This window comes from Calonectris borealis, chromosome 1, assembly GCF_964195595.1.
Source record: "Calonectris borealis chromosome 1, bCalBor7.hap1.2, whole genome shotgun sequence".
NCBI classification, from domain to species: domain Eukaryota; kingdom Metazoa; phylum Chordata; class Aves; order Procellariiformes; family Procellariidae; genus Calonectris; species Calonectris borealis.
The window spans coordinates 99025387-99042004 of NC_134312.1; positions in this window are offsets into that span (position 1 = coordinate 99025387).

The window sequence follows — 16618 nt, forward strand, 5'->3', positions numbered from 1 at the left end:
GAAACTTGGATCTAGCTAAAAGGACATGGCAACACTGCCATCTCCCTAAAGGAACTGAGTGTCGTGGGATTATGCCCTAGGTCCTGCAATACCAGTGAAAGGCAGCAGTTTATTGCTTGTCTGAGCTATACCACTTGGTAGAATAGAACAGGCAGTGATTTCCAGAGGTTTTGAGATTGCAGCATAAACTCCCACTCTTCATTTTTCAGGGAAACAAATGGTTGCTACTGATGGTTTCTGAAGAACTTCCTACTAGATGCTGGCCAGAAGTGCAAGTCTCGTTGCTGACGTACCTCACCCTGAGTGATGGGAGTTAGTGGTTTCTTCTCCTGGGAGTTTGGCGCTCTGAGATCAACCAGGTCGCCTCTCCATGCACAAAGGGAAGGTAGTGAGCCAGCAGCACTGCTGCCCTCAGCACGGTGCGGGGCAAGTTGTGGTTTTCCACAATGCTTGGTAGAAGAGCAATGCTTGCCATGGCCCAGGAGCTCCTGGCAGAGCTGGGTCAGGTGTTGCTTGGCCCACCCGTCGCAAGGTGAGTTGTGCTGGCAGAGCAGGGCAGGAAAGAAACAGTGAGGGCTGGGGTGGCTCAGGACGGTAGCAACGTTGAATGACCTTCACAAAATGTAAAAAAATGCAGAATAGCAGGTTTCCTCAGGGAAACCTCAAGGCTGCTGTAAAACCTGTAAAAGGTTGCTTTTTTGGCTGACAGCCTGCTCCTCAGAACCTGTCCAGATGTTTGCTTTTCTTTTCGAGTCACAGGAATTGTTTAATTCGTACAGCTGTGTCCTCTCTTTGTGTGCTTTTGTCGCTGGCATGCTCAAGGATGCTGTTATTCTTAGTCTTGAATTGTGCTAACATATGGGGCAGGAAGGTGAAGTGTCTGCTAGAGATAATTTCCATACGTGGCCGTGGTGATGGAAAGAGAGGGTCTTCAAAACCCCAACAGGCAGGTCTGGGTTTCTAGGAAAGAAGGATTTTGCCAAAAAAGAAAAAATATCACTTCTGATGGCAGTATGAGGAAGACTTTTTCTTTTTGCCTCGAGTGTTTTCTCATTGCCTTGCCACACTGACCACCCAGCCCGAGGTCGGGGCAGCTGCTAGAGCTGCCTCTGAAGAAGTGGCGAATGCATGCTTGGGTTTTTTCCTGTCTCCTGTCCTCATCCTTCACCGATCCATGAATTTTGCCTCTGTGCAACATATTTCCTGTTTCCAAGTCTTCCAAGAGAGGTAGACTTTCTGGATTCTTCTGCGTGACTCTTTCCCTGTCGTGTCCATCCCATGTGCCTGCCTGCTTCACTCCTGTGTCGCCCGGCTGCTGCCCTGCTAACGAAAATACGGTTTGCTTTGGCAGCTGTTCTCAAAGTCTGCTGCATAACAAGATGTCAAGGAAGGAAGTGCAGGATAATTTTAGAAGCTAAGAGGATGTATGGGGGGGTTTTGTCTCGATTTTTTTTTTCCTTAAGATGGGCTGAAGTTAGCGGCAGAATCAGCATTGGACAAGAATTTGCATGTTGGTGACCAGAAAGGCTTAAATGTGTTTTTCTGAGACCACGTACAGTGAGCAATATTCACTTTCTGTATATAGGTATCACCTGCTGCCTCCTCTCCAGGACCTCGTGCCATTTTTCATTCTGAATAGGGTGTTTCTATTTCCGTGGCCCTAATCTCATGACATCCGGCTGGAAACCTCCACAGCCTTCTGCAGCTCTGTTTCTGTACAGTCAGCCGCTTAATGGTGCACTGATCATTTTGTGTGCCAGAAGAAACTCGCTTCATGATGTTTCCAGCGGGTCCAAAAGCTCACCAGCGCTGGTGCTGGGGTGGCAAGCGTGCCTTCTGACATTCAGCAACTTTGCGTTATCTTCAAAAAAAATCTGCCTGGACGGAGTCTGAGACAGGCCGTCTGCCCTGTCTTAGTAGGAAAACTTTTTTTAGTAGGAAAAGTTTTTTAGTCAGCCCCCACTGCTGAAGCCCTCGTGCTGAAGCAAAAGAGACAATCTAGCTTCTGCATGCTGAAAGGTTTGGTATCTCCCCTGGGGGACGAGGGTCCTTCTGCCATGGGATATGTAGGGATGGCTCAAAGGAGATGGGAACGACAGGAGCTCGGTGCTTTGAGTCACTCTGCCTGCGAGAGGGAAGTGTGGCCGCCTGGACAGACAGAACTGGGCAGTAAAGAACAGGATTGCAGCCCTAGCCTTGCTAATCTGGGTTTTCTTAAGGAGATGGCTTTCCTTACTAGTTATAGCCTAGTAAATCACTCCTGGAAAACAATGTAGCTGAGTGTAGTAGGCTGACAAAAGGAAGCAGGGTGTTTCCCGCTGATTACTTGAAGTGGGGTTTAAGCAGGTCGCTCCTTGGCAGATGAAGCATGCGTCAGACAGATTGCCAGCAGCGGTAGGTTAACAAAGTAGTAGTTAATGTATTTTGGTAAGGAAATACTGTGAGACAGTGATTTATATTTGATTTCACCCACTCTTAAAGTGTTTCTGATTTCATGTCCTTTCTTCTTAATTACGTCCTTCCCTGTTCAGGCTTCCCTGACCCCTTGATCCTCTCAATCCGGGACAAGTCCCTTCCTGGTCCCTCTTTTGTTCTTTGCAAAGGATTTTGCAGGAAGAGTGCAATTTTCTTGCTTATCTGGACACACTTTCCATCTGACTGCTCCCTTTCCCTCTCTGATACCTGAAAGTTCATAGCGGTCACTCCATCATGTGTTATTACCTACCTGGGTCATAGTAACCACACAGTGAAAGTAGCTCCGGTGAAAGCTCGTCCTTGTTTCCAAACCAGAAAGCAGCCCCTCTAGGAAAGGCAAATAACCTGGACACCAGTAGACAGGCCAGGGAAAAATGGAGGTGACACTCGGTCTGCAGGAGCTCTGCAGAGCCCAGATCCTGGGCACGCACCGCCTGGAGCTCGTGTGGAACCCACTGACATGTCTTCTCCTCCCTTGCTGGGCTGCATGATTGTCCCTGCATGATTGTCCCATCAAGATGCACGGAAAAAGAGAATGTGCAACTGTGGGCCCGACTGAGTAACGTGATCGGTGTTTCACCATGGAGAAAAAGGGAAGCGTACTCTCACCACTGGTGCACTAGTGTTAAGTTTGATTTATATTAAGCAGCTGGGGATTTCAGCTAACCGATCGTTTTGTAGGGGCAATAAATATTGGCATTGTTCTGCCTCCTTTTTCACGGCGCAGTCTGGGATAAGAAATCAAAAGGTAACTATGAAATCCACTTGGTAAGGCTTGTTTTCTTGCTGGACCAACCAGCCTGGGAGCGAGCACTACGAAAACAACAAGGCTTTGATGGAAAGACTGGAGAATATTTTCTTGGACAGCACAGGGCGCATAGTGATGGGAATGAGAGAAGGGAAGTCTCGGGGTGAGAGAAACCTGGCGTGTTTCCCTGCCAGCCCTGAGTGTCCCAGCAGGAACCTGCGTGAGAGTGGTTGCACTGGGAGAGATGAGAGAGAGCTTGTGCGTCCTGCTCTGCCTCCAAATCGTGTGCCTGGAGTCAAGTAGCTGCCTATGCATGCTCAGCTGTACTTTCCTCTTGTCCTCACTGCCCTGGGTGCAAACCTGCACGTGTGTTGGGCAGGAGCCCAAAGGACTGCCTGGTAGCCACCGTGCTGCTGCAGCAGGTGCTCTGCCCTTCCACCTCCCTCCAGTGCCCTTCCCGTCTGTTCCTAATTCTTCCTTAAACCGCTATGTTTCTCTACAAATAGGGAGATGTGAGAACAGATATATGAAACATTTTCCAGTCTATGTGGAAGAACCGGACTGGAATTCAGAGTTAAACGAAGGTAAATTCATCCTGCGAGATCTGGAGTGATGGTAGAATCTCAGACGAACTATTCAGGAATATTTTTGCACTGAGCTGTGTAGTGTTTACTGGAACCTGAGACTGATATTTTAATTTTAGGATTTTTACTGTTATCATTGGTAACGGTGTATAACACGTAACATGTTGCAATGATATTGTTGATAGTGTAGAAGTGCTGTTGGCCAGGGTTCTTCTGTAGTGAACAGCTCCTCTCTCCCTCTGACCCCATCACTCCCACATCAGTGAAGCCTTTCCCAATTTGCAGCTGAGAATCCTTCTAAACTGATCTGGGCACCGGAGGGGCTAAATCTTATTGCGACTTGCAGTAGTAACCATGAACTGAGATCCTTTTCCCATCTGCTTCACTGGAAAGAGAAATTGTTACTCTGCCCACATTGACCAGCCGCGTTTTGGTTTGGCTGCCTGGCAGAACTGCAATGTTTGAGAAGGGGCAGACCAGCCACTTGAGAAACTGGAAGATTGGAATTGGAGAAAATTGGAGAAATTGGGATTCTTGAGTAGGCTGGCTGCCTCCTAGGCAAAAGTTGTGTTTTCACTAGAAGAGCAGAAATCCCAGTGCCAGGCATGAGTAGCGACACAAGTTCATGGGGTGCACGTAGGAGGTGAGAGTGAGAGACGCTGAGGGGGAGGCCCTCTGGTCTGCTCCTGTCCCCTCTGAATCAGTAAGGGAGCGGAGGCGGTGTGAAGCCCTGTGACTGATCTACAGCATCAGGCTGCAGGAGTGACTCAGCATGGCCTTGTTTAACACCCGAGGTTGAGGTTTTTGCCACCGTCTCCTGGTTGTGTTTCCTATGAAGTGCTTTCTGGGACTGCGAAGAGTTTATTTTTTGAGTGCTCCACTGGAAGCTAGCTGTTCGGGTTCACATGAGATCTGGACTCTGAGTCTTCAGACACATTGCTGTTAGTGCTGTGCAGGCCAGAGTTGGGTGAGAAACTTTAGTCTGGTGTTGGATTTGGGAAAGATAAAACTCTGCTATGGGATAAACATGGTGTTTAACAGTCGATATAAAAAGCTCATCATGCCTTTATTTTCTGGCGCGTAAGCAGCACTCCCATCTATGGAAAAATCTCTCCATTCCCACAGGAGTAGGGTCTGTGTCTCTGCTAGCCAACCCAGATATTTTCCCTTTCCCTTCTGACACAGCTTTGCATGTTAATCTAGACAGTGTAAAGAACCTAGGGGTAAAATCAGCCCTAGAAAGCGGTATGGGCACCCCGGCATCTAGAAAAATTGTTACACTAAAAGTGGGGAAGAGGGACCCATTGTGAAAGATCAGACGTGGAAACCTCAAATGGTGTAAGCAGCTAACCGCAGCGACTGGAACAGATTTCTGGTTTCCTGGAAACACTCCTCAGGACTCTTTCCCCTTGTGTTTAAAGTGAGGTTTCTGCTGCGAGGTCTCCCTTCCTCAAGCTTTTCTGTATTAGCTGAAAAGTTGGTATTTTGAAATAAAAGGGAAGATATTTCCAGAAACTGCACAATTGTTTCTTCTGGTCTTTATTACCTTTTCAGAAGTCTGAAAATTTGAGGGGATAAGTGGTAAACAATAGGCATGAACTTACTTGCTATCAGCATAATTTGTGTTATGTGGATAATACGACAAATTATTCAACACAAACTGTAAATCCTCTGCTCAGTGGTTTTATACCGCTCTTGGGACAGCGCAGGCAGACTTAACTTAATATCCTTGCTTCGTTTGCTTGCACTGTGTACAGAATGGCTGGTTTGATGGTGTGTGTATAATCCATTCCATTACAGAGTGGATTTGGGCAGGTACAGCTTTCATATACTTACGTGTTTTGTATGTGCAATTGTATTGGTATGCATTTGTTAGCCTTTCCTGCTGAAATATTTGGGAGACAGGTTTGAGCTGTGCTTAGAATTTACAGGCATTTATATCCTTTTGAGAAAATAATGAGCTTGGGACATTCAGGGAAATGCCCCTGAAACGAGCGTGCAGGAGAAGTGGGGCTGTTGATACAGCCCTGTCCCAAAACACTGTCTGTCCTAGTTCAGATATTGTATGATTTAGATGTTTACAAATCATTTTCCTCTGCTGGCATACACATATATGGTGTATTCTATTTTAAAAATAAAGAATTTTTATTCATCGTGTCACAGTGTAAATAATGTTATGTCAAAAAAGAAAATATTATTTCACCGTCTTTACTGCCAGAAGTTTTGCTTCCAAAAATAGGGTAAGTATAAACAGTTGCTTTTTTTTGCCTTTCCCACTGAAATGGTGGAAGGTACCTTCAGTGGAATAAATAAATATTTTGTGAGAGAAGTATTTCAAGGTTTGATAAGTCTTTAATTTAGTGTTCCATAATATTTTATTTTACCTTTATAAATTACTACGAAAATGTTTTGTGTTAAGGAATAGATAGCTTGTGAACAACACTAAACAATGTAAAATTCTACATCTTCTGACTCTGATTTGTTGCTCTGGTTGAAGGTAAGAGACTACCGCAGAGGGAAAAAAGAGAGCAGCAATTAGGATGTACAACAAAACGGATAAGCTGTGCCGAGACTTTAGGTAGAGGTTGGATTATTTTTTTATGAATCTCCTTTCTCAGTGGCATTTCCAAACCAGTAACTATTTGGAAATGGAGTTGCCTCAGTTTCTCTTACCTTGTGTGAAGAGGAATTGTCTTAAAGGAAGAGCTGAGAACAACCTCCACACTGCTCTGCTACCTTGTCTTCAGAGCACTGAGAGACAGACGATGGTGGAGCCGGTCCCCCTGGGCAGAGGAGAGATCCTGAACCTGCCCTGTATGGTATGGGGTGCCACCAACACCTGGTTATAGGGCAGAAGAGGAACTATAGCAAGTAGCAGACGCGATTACAGGAATTACGGAGGATTACAGGGGAGAATTTAACTTTGTGAAGAGGAACCTAAGGAGGCCACTTCTTTGTGTGATGGAGAGGTTTTTGAGGGCAGTGCAAGTCAGAAGCCAGCTGCACTTCAAGGTGCAGTAGGAGAGCCCCTCTCTCTGGAGAGCGTACTCTTGCAGAAACCTGATGTGGGGCTTCTTCAGGTTTTTGCTGCCTGTATGAACTCGCCTGTTTCCAGGAGAACTGCTAGTACCTAATGCTGGTGGTTTTGCTGATTGGCTTCTGTGGCAAAAAAACCCACACAGACCCATGCAAATTCTCATGTCTACAAGATGATCTCTGTTGATATGACTGTAGTTCTAGATATGACTTTAGTTCTAGATAATAGGGTCAAATAGAAATATGTGGAAATACAGATGTTAGTTTTCATTCTTGCAGAAAACCTTAAAGGATACTCCAGGTTCCTTCCTGGGGCACAGGTAGTCATATTTTATCCTCTGTTTTAAGATGAACATACATATGTACATACAACTAGTACTTAACTTTGTGTGCGATTTGCTGACTTCTGTGACATGATCCTGAGATGACTCCAGTTTTGAGGTTACTCTGAGTAGCCCTTTTCCCTAGACAAGATCTTCCACTGAAAAACAGAATGACTTTTAAATTCAAAATGGTAGGTTTTGGTTAGTATCTAAACGAGGAATCTTCACCTTCTAGAAAGAGAAAACTGAGGTGACAGACAGAAACAAAGGGCCTGTGCGCATCTTGTTCCCACCTTGTGGTGTCCTTGTAGGTAGGTCCTTGCTTCCAGGTTTGATTTCGGACAACTCTGTGTTTTTCTGCCTTGCGTCAGATTTTGCACAGTACCTTCTAGCGGCTCTTCGTCTGCTCTCAGCTCCTCGTGATGCTTTCTTTATGGAATGCAGGTCCTGGACTCTTCACTGGGACTCTCCTTCTACGTAATAACTTCCAGGCTGGAGCTTTCTCTTCTAGCACAGATGTAGTTACTTCCAAGAAAAAGAGGACTTCTCTCCTCCTTCCTATGAGCCAACTTGAACCAATCACTCCCTTTCTAAAGAAACTGCCCAAACTGAAAAAAAGGAAGGCCCAAACCTCCATCAGGAACTTCATTTCTCTAAGCAGCTAAGTATTTAGACCCAGTGGAAAGCACGTCTGCATGGCCTGGGGCCATCTTAAAGGACCTCAATAAGCAGCTACTGGAGTACAAGTACCCCTGTGCCACACAGCAGCTGTCTGTGTGTGCAGCGAGTCCAGGTTGTCCAGGATATCTTGTCTTGCAGGAGGAAAATGTCAGATTTGGCTATCGGAGATTTTCTTCTTTCTTCACAGGTAGTAGGGAAATCCTCAGTCCACTGATTCTTCTGGGAGGAAAAGATTTAAATGTAGAAGATGCAATATCAAAAGTACTGTCAGTCTCCCTATAAAAGAGGGAGATGTGACATAACCCAGGCGTGTAAACCCAGTGGGTTTAGGCTGGAAAAAATCTTAGCGTATTAATGTGGAGATCTAGCTTTTCTTTCTCATCTTATTTGTGCTATATATGATCGAAGCAGCGTAGTGCAGAAAAGAAGTAGTATTAAGAATGGCGCTTCTCTGTCCTAACTTGGAAGAAAAATTGTTTTGTCCCATGGGGGTAGGAGTTAAAATTTTTCACTGAATCCTAATTTCGAGTGTGTGTTTTCTTTCTGCTCCGTAATCTCCAGAGAACGAGCTGCCAGCAACCCCTTGGCTTTCCCACATCCTGAGAAAGTTCAGACTACTTTCTTCACAGCGTGTCTTTTTCCCTTCCCAAGCAGTTGCACAGGAAGAGGTGAGACCCACCAGTTTGCCTCGCTGCCTGTGAGCAATGCTGTTGATACAATGACCCGGTCCAGAGCGGGAGGGTGAGGGCTGAACTCTTTTAGTCTTGTAGCAAAACTTTCTAAATGGTTAACTCCCATCCTTTGTTTTTTCTAAAGGTTTCTGGTGGCTACCACTAATTTCCTACAAGCAGAGCGCTGTGGAAGGGAGGACGAGAGATGTACGTGTGGGGGCGGGTTGGTTGCTGAGTTATTTTCTTATTTTGTTTATAATTTGTTATTTCTTATTTTTCAAGCAGCCTTCACTGCTTGAATCCAGGGAATGTGTCTGAAAATCGCCAGGGAGGAACAGAATGTGCAGCTGTGAGTTTTAGCTCACAAGAAGTGATTAGGATGGGAGGGGAAGTGAGAGCCACAGCAAGTTGTTATATAGGTAGGATAGGAACGTGTACAGTGACCTTAATGGTGCAGGTTCACAGACAGGTTTTCTCTATCTTCCCCGTCTTGTCCCTCCTCTGTTCTCATGTCTTAACTTTTCTCACTACCCGCATGCTCTTTTTTTTTTTTTCCCCACCTCATATTTTGTTTGCCCTTTTGGCTGTTCACTTTCCATTGCCTTTGTAACCTGTCATGCCCAAAGGTTATACATAGTGCAGTGGAAACCACTGAACGATGCATATTTTGGCTCCCAATGTAGCTGATTGCATACATTTTGGCAGTGCTGCTGGGATGTCCATAGATCTTTATGGGCAGATTTCATACTGGTGTGGTTGTGAATGGAAAGGTTTGCTTTGGGCTGAAAAAGGATGAGGATTTATTAACAAAAAAGTGTGTCGAAAAATATTTTTACAATTAAAAGGCCCAAAAGTGCGAGAGAGTCCCATTTTTCCAGAACCTGTTACTGTAAACATGATGAAAAGATAATTATAAAGGAAACTAGTGCAGACTATACATCCTGGTATTTCACAGGTGACTTTTATCTGAGTGACCCACTCCCCATCAGAGAAAAAATCATGGCACCGTTTATTCTTTCCACTGTTTGTATCTTAAAGTATTCCACTTCCTGATCTGAGAAGCTCTGATTAAATGTCATAAACTGTAACTTTCCTTGTTACTTTTTCCAGTGACTTTTTTGGTTATATGTAGGTGTTTTGTCATTTTCTAACTGAGAACAATTGAAAAGCTGTGAAGGTAAGAAGGAAATATTTTGTGCCAGTACTCATTGAGGTTCATTCTGGGAAATAATTAATTATAGAAATAATTTTTGCAAAGATAATGGAAATTTTTTCTAGTATAGTATCACATTCTGCTTTTGCTTATGTAAATGCAGCTATGCTGAAGTCCTGAAGCAGCAGGGATGCAGTGCGTACTCCATAACTTATGTCATTTTATGTATGTCCTGGGAGCCTCTGAACAGCGACTGTATATTAGAAACCAACGGCAAACCTCTCTTTCCAGGGATTATGAATCTGATCAGCATTAGTCCCTTCCCTATCCTCATATGAAGCTCTTGCACAGAGGCAGGCTGAGGTATTCTTAGACTTTTGGAAAAACTTTTGAAAGGTAAGTTTGACAGCAAGTTGTTAGTGCCCACAGGCAGGGAGAGATGCAAACAGGGAGAGTTAAGTATATGGTGACAATGTCAGGACAACCCTCAGTTGCCAGTCAAGGCTAAATGGTCGTCCACCTCGGTTGGTGGCACCCTCCTGGCATGTTTTTGATGAGACCTAGCACTGAACTAAGCACACTGCTTGCCTTTACTTGTCGGTACAAAACATGGGGTGTTTTATGCATTTATATGAAACACTATTATCATATTATTTAAGGTCACATTGTGAGGTTTGAATCCTGCCCCGCCAGCCTATAGGAAGTTCTTTTTTAGAGTAGTTGATTAAAACATCAGTCCTTAGGGTTTGTACTCCCCTTCACCAAAACACTTCTTTTATTCATCTGAAATGCTTGTACATCAACATGTGCAGTATGAGAAACAAACAGGATGAAATGGAAGCACTGATTGGTTCCCAGAGCTATGATGTCATCAGTATTAGTGAGAGCCGGTGGAATGAGTCCCACGGTTGGCGTGCGGGGATGGAGGGCTACAGGCTGCCCAGGAAGGACAGGCAGGACAGCTGAGGTAGAGGAGTGGTACTGTATGTAAGGGAGAGGTTTGACTGTACAGCCCTTACAGTTAGGGATGATGTGTTTGAGAGCTTCTGGGTGAGGACTAGGGGGATGGAAAACAAAGCAGAGGTTGTAGTGGGTGTCTACTATTGATAGCCCAGCCAGGATGATAGCACTGGCGAGTTATTCTATAGGCAATCAGGAGAAATCTCTGGATCGGTAGCCCTTGTCCTTATGGGAGATTTCAACTTCCCAGACATCAACTGGGAATATCATACTGCTGTGACAAGCAGGTCTAGGAAATTCCAGAATTTTGTTGAAGACAACTTCTTGTCACAAGTACTCAGTGAGCCAGCTAGGAAAGATGCCTTCCTAGACTTGTTATTTGTGAATAGAGAAGGACTCGTGGGGGATGTGATGGTAGGTGGCTGTCTTGGCCACAGTGATCATGAAATGGTTGAGTTTAAAATTGTCAGTGTAATGAGAAAAAAGGACAGAGGAGTTGCTACCCTGGACAGGAGTAAGCAAACTTTAAGCAATTCAGGGAGCTATTTAGCAGAGTACCCTGGGAATCTGCTTTTGAGGGCTTAGGGGTCCGTGAGCGCTGGTCGGTTTTTAAGAACCACATTTTAGAAGCACAGGAGCAGGCAATTCCATTGTGTTGTAAGTCAAGCAAGCGGGGCAGGAGACCAGGTTGGCTGAATAGAGAACTCCTCATGGAGCTCAAGAGGAAAAAGAAATTGTACGATCTCTGGAAGTAAGGTTGGGCTTCATGGGAAGATTACAGAGCTGTGATTTGTTTATGCAGGGAGAAGACATGTAAGGCCAAAGCTGAACTAGAGTTGAAACTGGCCAGTTTTGTGTCAGACAACAAGAAAGCCTTTTTTAAGTACGTTAATAGAAAGAGGAGGTCTAGGGAAAACATTGGACCAATACTTGCTGAAGATGGTCATCTGACAAATAGGGATGAAGAAAAAGTGGAGTCATTGAATACTTTTTTAGCCTCAGTCTTTAATAATACTGATAGACCTTGGGTTCCCCAGTCCTCTGAGTTGAAGGACCACGACTGCAGGAAGTCAACAACTTTCCATTTGTAGACACTGAAATTGTAAGGGACCAGTTGCATCAGTTGAATGTTCACAAGTCCATGGGGCCTGATGGGATTCATCCTAGAGTTCTGAAGGAGCTAGCAGATGTTACGGCAGGATCCCTCTCGATCATCTACCAAAGATCTTAGGAGTCTGGGGGGGGGGTCCCTGCTGACTGGAAGCTAGCCAGTGTTATTCCAATCTACAAAAAGGGCATGAGGGAAGACCCAGGGAACTACAGACCTGTTAGTCTAACCTCAGTACCTGGAAGAATTATGGAGAAGACCATACTGGGTACTATTGAAAGGCATTTAAAGAATAATGCAATCATCAGGCACAGTCAACATGGGTTCACAAAGGGAAAGACCTGTTTAACTAATTTGATAGCCTTCTATGATAAGGTCACCTGCCTAGCAGATGAAGGGAAGGCGGTGGAGGTAGCTTTTCTGGATTTTAGATTTGATACTGTCCCTCACAGCATCCTTCTGGACAAGCTGTCCAACTGTGGGATGAGCAGGTACATGGTGTGCTGGCTGAAGGGCAGGGCTCAAAGGGTTGTAGTGAATGGGGCTACATCTGGCTGGTGCCCGTCACCAGCGGTGTTCCTCAGGGTTCAGTTCTAGGGCCAGTGCTGTTCAATATATTTATCAATGATCTGGATGCAGGAGTTGAATGCACAATTAGCAAGTTTGCTGATGATACCAAACTGGGAGGTGCTGTTGACCCTCCTGAGGGATGAGAGGCCTTGTAGAAGTATACTCAAGAGAGGTGATTATCCTGCTCTATTCGGCGTTGCTACGGCCTCACCTTGAGTACTGTGTGCATCCTTTTAAGAAGGATGTGAAGGTCCTTGAATGCGTCTAGAGAAGGGCAACAAAGCTGGTGGAAGGGCTGGAAAGCATGTCCTATGAGGAGTGGCTAAGGACTTTGGGCTTGTCCAGTTTGCAGAAAAAGAGGCTGGGGGGCAACCTCGTTGCTCTCTACAGCTTCCTGAGGAGAAGTGGCAAGGGAGGTGCTGATCTCTTCTCCCTGGTATCCAGGGACAGAACGTGTGGGAATGGTTCAAAGCTGCGCCAGGGGAGGTTTAGACTGGACATTAGGAAGCGTTTCTTTACCGAGAGGGAGGTCAAACACTGGAACAGGCTTCCTAGAGAGGTGGCTGATGCCCCAAGCCTGTCAGTGTTTAAGAGGCATTTGGACAATGCCCTTGATAACATGTTTTAACTTTTGGTCAGCCCTGAAGTGGTCAGGCAGTTGGACTAGATGATCGTTGTAGGTCCCTTCTGACTGAACTATTCTGTTCTATTCTATTCTTTTCTGTCCAGGAAGTTATTCCACATCCATATTCCAAAAGGAAGTCAGCATCTAATTTGGGCAGTTGCATTCAATTCTCCTCCAGTAAAAATGGCAGCCTCCATAAATATCAGGCTGATATTATTAAACTGATATTCCAGCAAAGACTGTCAAATTGATGGATTACAGGAAACTCCAGAGAAAATCTGCATTTAAGTAGGTCCCAAGGAGGAGACAGTTCCATGAGTCCCAGTGTTTTGCCAAAGTTAATTACAAGGCTGTACCTGTCTCTAAAACTGGTAACGGTTTTTCTGTTACTGTGTGTTGTCATCAAACATATATTTAGACAAAATGTAAATTTATTTCTTTTTACATAGCTGGCAAATCAGCAGCCTTCAATTTCCAGGAATAGTAATTAGTAAAAAGGGGGACTGGTCCATGTTTGGAGTACCTCATACCCTCTATAGGGTCTGCCTGAGAGCTAGTAAAGCATAATATTGATTGGAGAGAGATCTGCCAGCGAGAATGTTAACCCCAATATCTTTGGCTTGCAGCAACCTAGCAAGAGAATGCCAGGGTCCCCAGGTTGACTCCAAATTTGTTACCATCCCTTCCTAATCAGCCGTAGCATAGAGAAAAAGAAGCAGAGGCTATTTCTTCTCTTGCTGAAAGATGTTATCTTACCCTGTAAGCTACAGAGGCATTCATAGCTTCTGTGGGAGGGGGAATATGTGCACTACACATATCACCAATTAATGTCTTAGCTCAAGGGATAAAGGCTTGCGGTGAGGATTCATGCTTTAGCCTTCTTGATAGTCCATTTTGTGTAGGGCATTAAACCACCTTTTTTTGTTCAGTGAGATTTCTGGGGCTTTTGATGTGGAATAAATTGTGAAATAAACTCATTAATACTCATTAATTAATTAATACTCATTAATTAATTAATTAATACTCATTAATACTGTGAAATAAACTCATTAATTACTGGCATGCGAAACAGCTGCATATATTCCATTTTGTGGTTTTACGTTACCTGGATCTATTGTTCAGCTCATACAAAGATGGGTGGCAGGCACTGATTGATGTAATACTGAATGATGTAATGTGTGCATTGTGGTTTAGACGAGGCTTCAAAGGCACTAAGCTGATCCCACGTGACTGTATTCATGAATTTGCCCAAGATAAATAATTTTAGAAGACTTTGGCTCTTAGCTACAATCTTGGAGAAATATCCGCTGGAGATTTAATCGTCTCTCATAAGCAAATAAATAATATGCAACCTGGATCTGCTTGCAGCAAACGTTGTAGTAGAAGGTCTTCCATATAGAGGCTGAAGTTCAAACATACCATGAAGGTCAAAGAGGTTGAATGTCATTCTTGATTCTGTCTCCTGTCCATTTGTTACTTATATGCAAAATTACTTGCATGGAGTTTGTTTACTGTATTAGTGACTTACTGCTGAAACTGAAAGCTGGGAAATCAATCTAACGCATGGGAGGATAAAATGCAAAAAAGTTAACTCATTTTAAGTTATGGGATTCATATATAATCTTGGCTTCTGTTTAAAATGAATCTAAATTGGAACATCCACTTAAGTTACAGGCCCCAAGCAGCACAGGACATTTACAGCCATTACACAATCTTTTGGCAAACTGCAGAAATTTTTAAGACTCTTGCATGGAAAAAAATGCATGCCTGCCTACTGAGATGGAGCAAAAGCTCTTTCTGTACTTAAATGTGAAGATGTAAGTATGACCTATTTCTTCGTCCTTGCTTCAACTCAGCTACCCAGGAGAAGAATTTTCTTGCCTGTTAGCTAGAAATATGTTCACCTGAGACATTTATGGTATTAAAATATTATTCATGTGATGCTCAGGTGAGACTGGTAATATGTTCAGTCTTAAAGGGCCACAAAGAATGTCTTTTTTGTATGGGAATGCACGCTTGGGCTGCCTCACGCGAAACCCGCCACATTGACATGGTAAGAGGCCATTCAATCCTATAGAGGTCACATCCCTAGTACAGATGACCAACAGAGTGTGTAAGAACTGAGCTGCAATGCTTTTCATGAAGACAGAAGACCCTCACTAAAACTAAAAGAAACTTATGTATCAACACTTCCTGAACTGTTCTGCAAACCTTTATGTCCTTTTCTTTGATGAATTATTAGAGTCCAGGAAAAATTGTTCGTTTCTATTTACTTTAATGTATTCAGCAAAACCCTTCCTAGTTCTCCCTAGCTCCTAGTTTACCAGCTGGCGTCATTTTAAGGCCAAAAATAATGCGTTATATGGGCAGCATTTCCTGGTTGGCCTAATTTGAAGTTGAGTGATATCAGCAAGGAGATCCCCTCTTCTATACTCTATTTAAAGCAGTGGGTGTTTTAAAGGCAAAAACCCCTTGTATTCTTAAAGTGTGTAAGTAGTTAGATTACCTGCAAAGGGGGGACTTTCTGAAAGCTGTGCTCAAAATGTCCAAGCTGGGGTACTAGGTAGCAAGTAACTGCATTTACGTTTGGCTGCGACTTATTTAGTTTCCTGGACTTGCTTGGACTGGAATTTGTCTGGTGGTGCCACAAAATACTCAGTGAGGCCCAAAATACAGTTTTGGGAGTTCAAGGGGAAGCCCGCTGCCCTCAGGGTGCTGTTGTGAAGCAGTTCACAGAGGGCAACAGGAAAGACAGTGTTTGTCCTAAATGGATGAACGATGATTTCGGTTACCTTATTGGCGAAATTAACGGGAATGGGCAACAAAGATTCCACCGATGAAAGGGTGGCTGGTAATGGCCGGGAAAAGGGTGTGTGAATTCCTCTTTTGTGTTGAATGTTTGAAGTTAATTGCATGAAGAACAGAAAAGACGGAAGCATGGCCAAAAACAGCACTGTCTGCCCTTGAAATTAAACAGCAGAAAGGAAATCCTAAAAGAAGTAGCTTACCCAGATAACAGGATGAATAATAAGAAAAACAGCATTATACCCTTATATAAATGGAAGTTACAAAATGATAGAAAGAAAAGCTTATATATGTAATCTTGATTTGGCCTCCTTGGGTGTGTGAATGAGCATAGTCTCAACCTCCATTTTCCCCATGGGACTCTCCCTCATTCGGTGACTAGAACAGACAGCGCTCATCTATTTCAGTTGTTCGAGATGTGGTTTTCAGTGATTTTTTGCTGCTCTGAGTGCTTCAGAGGCCCACAGCTTCCTGTCCCCTCCTCCTCCTCCCTCCCGAGGAAGAGGAGGGCATGGGTGTGCAGAGCCCTTGGAGCTGCAGGGGTGCCTGGGGGCAGTGGGTGTTGTGCCTTGGCGGAGGGTCAGAGGTTGAGGGCTCAGGAAATGAGTAATGTGCAATCAGGTTGAAAGTGCTTCCTACCTTTGCCTTCTCTTTCCTTAAGGAATGTGAGTCATCATGGAGTAAGGCGATGATTTTACCGTGATGCAAACTTAAAGATGGCAGAAGATTTATTTGCCTACCATTAAAGCTCTATTTGCCCTATCCTTTCAAGGTCTCATACGTTTCTTATCCAAGGCAACCGCTTCTAAAACAGCAGCTGATATCGTAACAGGTTAGTTGATTAGCTAGTAGATATAAAAGAAAGCCACGCATGAGTTA